Here is an 11,608-nt window from a genome sequence, read left to right on the forward strand (position 1 = left end):
ATCCAATGAGAGACTCCCCGTGCTCCAGCTGCTTAGTTTGTCAAAAAGGAAAGGGAGAGGTGACTTGATAAGAGTGTCTTGGCACCTTCAGAAGGAGAAACGACTGCATACTGCAGTCTTCTTTAATCTCATGGAAAAAGGTAGAACAAAAACCAGCGGCTGGAGGCTGAAGCTAGACAAACTTATATTCGAAATAGGGCATGAATATTTACCAGTGACAGTGATTCATCATTGGAAGCAAGGGAAGTGGTACATTCTCCATTGCTTGATGTCTTCCTTTTTGGAAGAGGCTTCAGCCAAACACAAGTGGCTGGGCTCAGTACAGGGGGAACTGGGTGAGTTTCAGTGGCTCGCAGTGATATGCAGGAGGTCAGACTAGGCCAGGGATATGCAGACCTCAGGGGTTCAGGAGCCAAATTAGTGATCTTCATCATGCAAAACAGTCATAGGAGTGTGAATTCATTGTTGGAGCATGACATGGGAAATACTGCGTTAATTCTCTCAGCAAAATGACTGACAAAATATTAGTATTTTATCAACTACAATTGGTTAATAACACAGTAAAAGCATCCTGATTGGTTAATCACATAGATCGGTTACTAATTAAATCACACACTGTTCTGATACTATGTGCTGTAAAGAGCCGCAGAAGACACATTAAAGAGCCACTCGCGGCTCCTGAGCATCACTAGACCTTCCAGCCTTAAAGCCTAGGAAACCTCCCATGGCCAGATCCCAGCTCTTGGACCCTTTGCTCCGTGTCTCAGGCTGAGAAATGTTCCCTCCCTGGATGCTGTTTGCAGGGAGTTTGTTGAGAGGCCAAAGCAGTGCTGCTGATACATGAGCAGCAGTGAAAAGGGGGTGTAGAGCTCTGACTGCCCCCTGACAGTAACACCTCTGGGAAGGGCTCTGGGGAAGGAAATCAGTACCCTGCCCCCACAGCGAAATCTGCAGGGCCTGTCCCCAAACCTGGGGTTGATAGAGGCAGGGCCAGTAGCCAATGCACGGCACCATTGGTCGACTCTCTTCCACATGGCAGTGGGGAGACCTACATACAGGGCTACTCCATGTGTGGCTCTAAGGAGAACGATTGCTGGAGTAGACTGCAAGATGCTTCCCGGTGCCTGCATGAGAACGGAAATCTCTGCAAGTTCAGCCTTATGGGGGAAGGGAGGACTAGTTTGGCTAAATTTAGAACCCTCTCAAAAAAAATCAATGGGCCTAAATTTAGCCCAATACACGCTTCACATTGAGAGCTCAGCTTGGCTTTGGCAACACACAAGTTCCCGCCTGCTGCTGCTTCTTTGTTCGTTCCCTAGAAACAAGACATTGATCGTTTTCAAATAAGAAGCGTTGATTAGTGCAGGGTTCAGTCCCTTAAACGCAGATCATTGCAAGGCACCGGCCCTGAGATGTTTAAACACAGGGGAAGCGCCCTGTCCCTTGAGTCCCCTTGCACCCAACATTGTAAAAGGCTGCGGAGAATCCAGCTCAGCTGCAGCCTCACACGAGTGGAGCTGTCCCAGTGTAAAACCGTTGGGTGCCTGGTGAATCAGGCTGTGCTCTAGGGGCTTTGGGAAACCCAACCTGCCCCCAGCATCTCCCAGCCCCACACACTGGACCGGCCATTGGTTAAGTTCTGGAAAATCCCTCTGGTGCAGGGGTGTGCGGGACTCGCCAAAGCTCACTCAGTTATGAAGACACTGTAGCCTCATCAGAGGCAGCTTCCATTGCAAAGCCCTATTGTAGCATCCCGGAGGCTGCAGGGTGCGTTTTAGCCCAATCTGCTTTTCTAAACCAAAGCACAGGGGAGCATCTTGGCAAAGCCCGAAGGAAACCCTGCAAACTGGTTTTGAACTCTGGGTAATGTAAAATGACTCTCATTTGAAATGGTTCCTGTTGTGTAACTGTTTTGTCTCCTCTTGGCCTCAAGCAGCTGGTTACAGCCCCCTCTCACTTCCCAGCAAGGGAACCTCCTCAGACACTAACGCATCAGTTGCATTGAAGAAAATCATTTGTAATGATGAAGCAAGTGCTTTTCTGCTGGGTAGCTTGGGGGTCAGCCTCACTCCCATTATTTCAATGGATGTCATAGCTCCAGTCCTGCTACAAGGGATGCTGTCACAACATGGAAGCTGTGACTCTGCGAGCCCTGGCGCTAACTAACAGTGGAGGATCTGAGTAGGAGAAGCTTCAGCTCCACGAGGGGCAGAGCTGGTTTTGGCCCCATGGAGTCTTGCGGCTATATAGTGGATGAGCTGCCACTAGCAATGGAAGCTGCGGCTTCCGTTTGCAGACAAGTGAGTTTTGCGTCCTTTCCCTGGCAAAGTGTTCCAGGCTTGTTGACTGACACATTGCTCAATGGTTGGGGCTGAAAGGACCCAGTGACCAAGCTCTGTGTCTGCAGCAGGCAGCTGGGAAGAATTATTGATATCAGAAATGCTATCAGCTTGCAAGGGCTGAATGAGAAAAAAGCTCCCCAGGGTTAAAGGACCAACTCGCCATTCCCAGTTTTGTTCTCTTACTTTTCACCCTTTTGCTTGCTTTTTGAATGTGTCGAACAGAACATGCCTGGTGCCTATTTTTCAGCTTCTCTGTAGCTGTCTCCAGGCCTGCCATGGCGTAAGAGCTACTGGAGATGGGGCTCAGACCTGGCCACCATGCCAGGCGGTTGGTGCTACCATCAATGCAGCTTTGGCAGTGCTGAAACACCGGCACCGCCTTTGCTAGCGGAGAGGATGCTGACGGGTTTGGAAAGGTAAAAAGCCAACATCTGACTGCTCTTGGTGACTCACCCGCTGACATGTCAGCCTCCAGAGTGGTGCTCAGGGGAAGTCCACAGGCAATAATGTAAATGCAACCTGACATATTCCAGGCCCAGCCACAGCTTCATTGTAGTTTTATTTGCTGGAAAACCACATAAATCAGGATTCACATATAAACACATGCTACATTACAATTCTATGCAGGGCACCACACCGACACACACGTGGGAGGATGGGGGCTGGGTGGGGAGGAAAAAGGGAGCTCAACAGATTCCTGGGAACGGGGAACCATGTGGGGGTAGCCACACAGCACAGTTGGGGGCTACGTGTTCTGTTTACACACCCGAGTCTCGGTTGACAGCATCAAGAGCCCCTAAAAGCAGTGCTAGTTTGATGCTAGTGGCACTCAGTTCAGTTCTGGAGCCTGTGGAGTCAGGACAAAATGCAGGTTTATGCACAAAAGGAAATCTGAGGGTTTGATCATCTCGAGTGCTGGCTTTTTGGCTGTTGCAAGGTGCAACTTGCGTGGTGTGGTTACTCCCCCAGCAGGTAACTCCCATGGGGACAGAGGAGCCCTTACCATTAGACAAAGGGATGCCCCGGAAAGCCATCCCTTCCTGCCTGGGTGATTGTTCAGTGCTGGGTAGGATACAATGTCTGTTCGCCACACCACCAATAACTGCTGTGCCACACCCCAGGGCACCAGGGAGCAGCCTTGCTAAGCAGAGAGAACCGTTTCTTACGCCTAACTTTCTGAAATGCACACAGAGCACTGAAGTGGGAAAGAGAAGTGTCTTCAAATACCATTGGGTTGGCTGAACGATCTCTGGCCCCGACGGAAATGCCGTGCAGAGGATGGCTTTGGAGGTTGGCATGCCATGCTGCAGAGCTGTGGGGGTCATAGGCAGCTGGCCAGGGCACGCAGCAAGTTTTGTAACACCTTGGCAACTTGGCCAAAGGTCACTCCATGGGCGCTGTCCTGACCTGACCAGGACAGAGTCAAAACGGGCTTGTATCTCTCCATGCACAGTGACTCAGGAGGCAGGAGAAAGGGCTGGCTGTTTTCCATGGGAAATCCCTTCCATCTCTAAAGTCCAAATGGATGGGAGAGGAGGCAGGAAGCAGAGAGACAAGCAGTGGGCAGGGATGTGTAGCCAGGTGGCAAGTGGAGGGCTAGAAATGCATGTTGGGGGAGAGGAGAAATGGAGAAGGGAATTTCCCACGAGCCTCCAGCCCAATGCACTGAGGCCATGTCTGGGAGCCTGCCCTGTATGCCTGCAAAGAGACTGCTGTGTGAGTGTGCGGCGGCGCCTCCGGGCTCTGGGGAACTGGCCCCAGGGAGTGCTGAACTGCAGGACCCTTCCAATGGCAGCAGAGTGGCCTTGGGGAGCCCCACGCTACTGGCTCTCTCAGGAGTGCATAGAGGCAAAGGCAATTAAGAAGCAGGGCTCAGTCTGGACACCTTTCCTGGGCTGGATGCTCTCAGGCTGGCTTTCCAGACACACCAAAAGCAGACACTAGCTCTCCTCTCTTGTTGCTTTCCTCCTCCTCAGAATTTCCCTTCTAGCTCCCCAGCTGGTATAAGCGGATGAACCGCCATTTATGCCAATGGAACTGCAGCTATTTATACCGGCTGCGAATTCGTCCCCCTGCAGCACTGTGCCCACGATACACCTGCAGTCTGACTTAAGCCTATAAAACAGGCTGAGATGCCCAGGCACTAAGAAATGGAGGCACTTTTCCCTACTGGGCCCTCTTCCCCAAATAGCATGGCGGGGGGGGGTCTCTGTGTTTACTGGGTCATGGTGGCACTCAGAGCACATGGGCTCAGTTCACAAATAAAAGACGTTTTGTCTTCCTGCTGCCCCTCAGATCTGAGCGATCAAGCTGGGCTCCTGAATCACAGCTAGCCATCAAAATTCTGCAGCTGGCACTGGGTTACTGCATGAGCCTAAAGTGTTTCTAGCTTGCTCTCCCAGAGCTGTGCTGGAAGAACTGGAGTAAAAACTCTTCTTTTTCCAGGAATTGGAGCAGATCAGAATCTGAATTTGTTCAGGAAGCAGGTCTGTTGAATTCTAAAGGTGCTATTTTTATACAGGCACTTTTTTGATTGTAGTCACACTGTACAACGATAATTCGCAGGAAAAGGTGCCAAATCTGCTTATATAAATCCCAATGACCTCATGGTTTTTCACCATATGAATTAAACAGAGAAGGCCTTTTTCCCTGCCAATAGCTTTTACAGTTAAAGAGCTAGTGTTTTCTTTTTCAACATTTCCAGAGGAGCAAGTAGGGGTCTGAAAAATTATACCATCTGGAAGCGGGTTTGGAGAACAAATATTGTTAATGTTTCATGGTAATTATCATTTTTATTTCAGCATCAGTACAATATGTGTTCACCTGCTGCTAATTTACAAATGCCATTGTTTAAATCAACGGGAAATGTATTTACACGCTGCCTAGCAGAGCACACAGATGCAACAGAGCAAAGATGGGCTGATCAGCGTTCTCCTCTGCTCACAAAGCCTTTTGCCTGCATGTTTGGAAAATCGGATGCTATTTTCCACTTGCTCGGAGAGTTGCTTACCAAAAATCCCCTCTATCGAGTTGCATTAGATATTTACAGTGTTTTTTTTCCATGAACACTTTCCTATTAATCTGTGCATGCAATTGCATTTAACCAAATGCTTAAAACCCATTGTTTAAAAGGGTCCTGCCATACTCAGAGCTGCATGCTCTGGAATGTGTGTTATGGACCAGATTCTCCCAACCAGCCCAGCTGCACTTCGGAGTCAGGAAGGGGGCAAACATAGCTGTAAGTCATGGAGAATCCTTAGGTGGCTGGATTGCCCTAGGGCTCCGGAGAATTGGCTAGAATTGAAAGGGCTGGCCTAATGGGAATGACTTTCAGTGGGAACTGGGTTCCTTGGGCCCCTCTGGATATCTCAGCCTAGGTTTCCAGCTTCTTCCTATTTAATGCAGACTGCCTTCTCCCAATGGTCTGAGTTTTCCCCAAACATCAGGCAAAAGGACAGAAGAGCTGACTCAGCCTTTCATATGAGGTGTATGATCAACCACCCAGAGCTAGAGCCATGCTGCCAAACCTCCTTTCTTTCCTCTCTTGAAAAGAAATGACACCGAGCTTTGCTTGAACCCATAGCTACCAGCCCTTCCCTGGCTGGGGCTAGCCTAGTGCACCCTAAACTGCAGCGGGTCGGGACCAAGCAAGTGCCCTGAGATCCCAAGCCACAGGCGTAGTTCATAACATGCTTAACTTTAAGTGTGTGCTAATTCCCATCGACTTTTACCTCTTGACGTTCAGCGTGTGTTCAGTGAGAGCACGTCTAACGCTGCAGTATAAAGCCCATGTCCCAGTCAGCTGCCTTGAGCTTGGGGGGCCTCGGGTTGTGGGCAATAAAATTGCAGTGTTGATGTTCAGTCTCGGAGCCCTGAGAGCCTGAGTCAGCTGACCCAGGCCAGCTGTGGCTGTACTGGGGGTCTTTTATTGCAGCAGAGCCATACCCTGAGAGACCATTCCCATGTTGGGTAAAACAGCCATGTATGGACTTTGCCTTGATTATAGCTAGAGGTGGTTGAGAATTTTTGGACAAAAAGTCTTTCTGTTGAAAAATGCTGATTCACTGAATCCAGAACCACTCACAAAATTGGCTTGGATTTGATGGTTCTCCCAACTCGGAGGGGGTGGGGGAAGAGGAGGAAAGTTTTGAAATTGTCAAATTTGAACTATTTCAACAAATGGACAATTCCAGTTTTCCAATGGGAAATGACTTTTCCTAAATTTAAGCTAATTCACCCAAAAGGTTTAAAAGAAGAAGGAAAAAAGGTCAAAATTGAAACAAAATATTTCTAAATTTTCAAAACAGGTCACTCAAAACAATCTGAATTGTCAGTTTTCCAATTCAGAAACAGATTCAAGATTTTGACTTTTCATCCTCCGAAAAGGTAGGGGAGAAAACTTCAAATTCTCAAAAATATTTGGGGACAGGAAAGTTGGTTCCTACGCTGCTCTGGTTATATTACAAAAGCTCTCTGCACCAAGGATAAAGCTGGTCTTCTGAGTGTTTAGTTTATTCCTAGTGTGCACTGCTCTGTGGCGGTTGTCTCTGGTTCACCCAGCAGGCTGTTCACAGGCAGAATAGTCTCAAACTTTGTTCTGGGGAGAATGGGCTGCACCCAGCCCTCTCTCACAGCCCACCATGGGTGCAGGATGAGGAAGAAATTTCCACTGAATTATGATACAGTCCCTGTGGCACAGCAGAAATTACAGACTGAAGGATCACCTAAACAACTCCCCTCTCTCTTGCAGTTCACGCATCACGTTTGGTGAGTGCCACATACCCCCTTCGTTCTCCATCATGACCAAGGCACAGGGATATAGGTTTAGTTCTCTCATCCTGAATTATCCCCACCAGCTCCTTTCAGTATTGTGGGGTCCTCAGCATTCTCTCCATTTTGCTGTGTAGATAGGTGCCCAATAGTATTTTAAGAAACACCTCACTATGGTGCACCACATGGAGGTGGCCTGCTCCCTTTCTACACTCTGGTGTGATGCCTGCGTACAGACGGCTTGCATGGCACGCCCATCGCACCATGGGCTAGGTTCATCCCGGGTGTCATTCCACCCAGGTCATCAAAATTACATCAGGGATGAAACTAGCCCTTGCTTTTATAATCTCCCTCCCCCCACAACTATAATTTAAAGACCTCTCCCCCCACAACATTACCCTTACAGTAGGCTGTTTTGGACAGTGCTGCTGGCTAAGAATCCCATGCTCACTGAATTGACAAGTTTTCCTTCCTGTTTCATTCCTTGCCCACATGACCAACCATCTAGAGACCTTTGGATTATTTCTCCAGCCTCTATGGGGTTTACACCACCCTTCCTTTCAGTAACCCTAAACAGCTGACCCCCCAAAAGTCTACCCCAAACTCGATACATAGGCATTAGTACCAGCTGTTTGGAGCCCTCAGGCAGTTTCAGGCATGGAACACTGCTCAGATCTAAACCAATCCGAATGAACTATTTCAATGCAGATTCCAAGGAATGCTGGTTCAGATGCTTTACTAACCCCCAAGTACCCAGTGTATTCTCAAAGTCACTAATGTTGCAGTGCCATGTTCCAAAGAAAAGCAGTTGGGTTTGTCTGGCCTGGCTTATGCCCTGTAGTTGGTGTTTAGGGATCTTGTTGTTTGGATTCTCACAGATTTCCCCTCTTTAATCCCCTCATCCCTGTGTGCTGTTGAGTAGCCACAGGGAAAGGTCTATGACAGGCTTGCACAACGTGCAGCCTGTGGGGGCTTACTGTGCGGCCTGCGGGCAAGCGGCGTGGTGGAGCTGCTGGGTTTGCCCCCTGCCCAGGGGGAGCCCCTTCTCACAGCCCCATGTGTGCCGCACTCCACCCTAACAGCCAGAACTGCATGTCTCTGTCTCCTGCTCCCCCAGCCTGGCGTACAGTGGGTGCATCACGGGGCTTGCTGAGGCGGGAAGTGCTGAGCACGAGGCAGAGCTGGTAAGTGCCGAGCGAGGGGAGGGGCACTTAGCCTGGGGTCAAGCTGCAGCTTGGGGGGAAGGGGAGGAAACTGGGATGGGACCCCCTCTAAGCCTTCCCCTTTGGTTGGGGGCGAGGCGGGGCAGCTACTTCGCTGGCTCGTCCCAGGGCAGCATTCGTAGTGATTGGGGGTAGTGGGGGTGGGGGTGGGGGTGTTGAACTGTCTGTGGGCAGCCAGGAAATCCCCAGGGGAGGGGTGTGTGTGTGTGTGTGTGTGTGTGTTGCACCTGCCCTGCCCTGCCTGCTGCCCCCTTCCCTGGTCCAGGGACCTTCCCGCTCCCCGGCCCCCATCTCTTCTCCCCCCCGCCCGCCTCCCTGCGGCCCCTGTGATGGTGCGTTGGACAGTCACATCCAATCCCTTTACACTGCCCCTCTTTCCCCTTCCCTTATTTCATAGGGGGATCTCATTAAACTTGCAAGGTAATTATGAAAAGTACAAATGTTTTTTCTTTCAACGGAACAGGTGTTTTTCATTTTTCCATGATTCGTTAAAAAAAAATTAAAATAATTGTTTGCTTTAATTGAAAAATTCTTAAAGTGTCACTCCCCCACGCCCCAACCTTCCTTTTCGGCCCACAACTGTTTCGGCAGCCTGGCACGGGGGAAGGAGGGTTTGCTTCTACAGGGCAGGCGGCGATGGGGTGGGGGATCTGTTTCGGCAGGGCTGGGGGGGTTTCAGCCCTCAGCTGTTTACTTTGGAGTAATATGGCCCTCGCCGCTTTACGAGTTGTGCAGGCCTGGTCTACGGTCTGCCTGTAGCAGCAGAGATGAGCATCATGGTCGGAATGATGGAGTGCCTAGGGGCAGGAGGGCTAGTGTGGGTGGTGCCAGAAGATTGAAAGGCCTGTGAATGGTGAGCGGATGAGTAGGCTGTGGGCTCGCAGCCTCACATGTAGTGGAGGAGAATGGCAGGCTGGATGGCAGGAGACAGCTGAGGGAAAGCAGGAGGATGTGGCAATAAAGGCAAGTAGAAGAGCTCTCAGAGGCAGGGCAGATGTTTGGGGTGAAGGCAAGGAGGCTCTGGCAGATGGGGCTGAATGCCAAAGTTTGGTGGGGCAGCGCAGATCATAAGAATAGCCCTACTGGGTCAGACCAAAGGTCCATCTAACCCAGTATCCTGTCTCCCTCTGTGGCACCTGACATTGGCCACTGTTGGAAATGAACAGAACAGGTAATCATCAAGTGATCCATCCCCTGTTGCTCATTCCCAGCTCCCGGCAAACAGAGGCTAGGGACACCATCCCTGCCCATCCTGGTTAATAGCCATTGATGGATCTATCCTCCATGAATTTATCTAGCTTTTTTTTGAACCCTGTTATGGTCTTGGTCTTCACAACATCCTCCAGCAAGGAGTTCCACAGGTTGACTGTGTGTTGTGAGAAGAAATACTCCCTTTTGTTTGTTTTAAACCTGCTGCCTATTAATTTAATTTGGTGACCCCTAGTTCTTGTGTTATGAGAAGTAGTAAACAACACTTCCTTATCTACTTTCTCTACACCAGTCATGATTTTATAGATCATTCCACTCTTGGAGTCACTCGTCTGGGGTGTGGACTGAGAGCTTAATATTTGCTCTATTATTTTAGTAAGGCTTGAAGTTAGCTGTATTGCTAGATGGAAATTGCCAGGATCACACCGCCTGTTTTTGAAGGCTTGATACCTCAGTTGTTTTTCTTCCACATTCTGTGGTACCTCCTTGGTTCTTTATTACACTCTTCTGCTCTACAGAGGCTTTTATATCACATTCATCACTGGAGTATCTGAGCACCTTCCAGGAGTGCGACTTGACTACACAGCTGTCACATGGTGTTTGCTCTCGCATCCTCTCCCCTGAAGGAGAAGCATGTGGTAGGTTTTTGTGTGTGTTAAATTATACCTGTTGCTCTGTTCTTTGGCCTCTTAGAAAGCAAAGCCAAAGAAATGTGCCTTGCACTTGACGCAGAAAGTGGTGAGATTTAGATGCTCTGTGCAGCAAAATGGATAGCCACATGAGGGAACAGAGCAAACAAGGATCAGGCATGGTGTTGATCATGGCAGGGAGCAGATGATCAGTTGCTGCAGACATGCTACTAGGCTTGGGGATGAGGAGAAGAGATCAGGGTAGGGGAAGAAGGAAGATGATTCCTTGGGGGCCCCCGATGCCTGGAGTGGGGAGAGCAGAAATTGGGTGGGGAACGAGGACCAGAAAATAATTCCAGTCTAGCTTCCCTCTGTTCTAAACACTTGGTTATTCCTCACTTCTCTGGACTCTCTCAGGAACTCCCATCTACGTGCTCCTGGTCACAGCCCAGCAAAGTCTGCCAAGCCACACATGGATTAGTTCAGCCCATGTTAGCAATGACTCTCAAGGCTCTATCCGCTCGCTGTAGAGCTTCAAGACGTAGCATGTGGAGCCCATAGGCATGCTCTGCTCTAGAGTCCTCTGCACAGCTTAGTCCCCTCCAATGTCACATCCTCAATCTCCACCACCTTGGATAGTTTGAGGAGAGCTCGGTGAACACACCCTGTCTCAGCCCAGTCAAGTGCTTCCATTCAGACTGACCTGTCTTTCTGTGTGGGCCAGTGTCCTGGAGGGTTCTCAAGGGTCTGAAGATACTGGAAGGGCTTCGGGCTACATCCTGTGCATTGGATCCATGCCCTTCGTGGGTGGAGAAGGCCAGTGGGAAGTGCCCGATCCTGTGCTAAGAGAGGTTGTCAGTGCCTCCCTGCTGGGGCAGGACGTCAGCCTCAGCCTGTGCTCAGGAAGTCACTGTTTGAAACTGACAATCTAGTTAATTTTTGTCCAGGGTCTGATCTTCCCTTTATGGTCAATGTCCCCTGGACAAGCCTGTAGAGTGACACCCTCACAGCACCTAGACCACCTTAGGTCTCCATGGCCCATGACAAGCTGGGTACCAGCTTTGGTCTGGTATGGAGACTGAGCTAGCTGCACTGGTTGACAATCTCCACCCAGTGACAGATGAAGATCAAGTCATCTGGGCTGGTGCTGTTAGTTCCACCAGCTGCATTTCTCACAGTCAGCCTTGAGGAGCTGGCATGTCTGCAGGTGTTGCGCTTGTAGGAAGATGACCACAGCACATTGTTCTGCTTCCCAAAAAGTGCTTTCAGGGGGAACTGTGCAGGGCTACTGCTTGGTGAGGAAAAAGTCGCATCCCAAGAGATGATGCATGTCCAGCCACAGGCACACTGTTTCCTATTTGCATGAAATATGGACATTTTGCAGCACCAAAACAGTCAAGGAGTTGACTTCCATCCAGGGGCTTTGTTTCTGGGA

The sequence above is a fragment of the Chelonoidis abingdonii genome, chromosome 8, assembly GCF_003597395.2.
Source record: "Chelonoidis abingdonii isolate Lonesome George chromosome 8, CheloAbing_2.0, whole genome shotgun sequence".
Lineage (NCBI taxonomy): Eukaryota > Metazoa > Chordata > Testudines > Testudinidae > Chelonoidis > Chelonoidis abingdonii.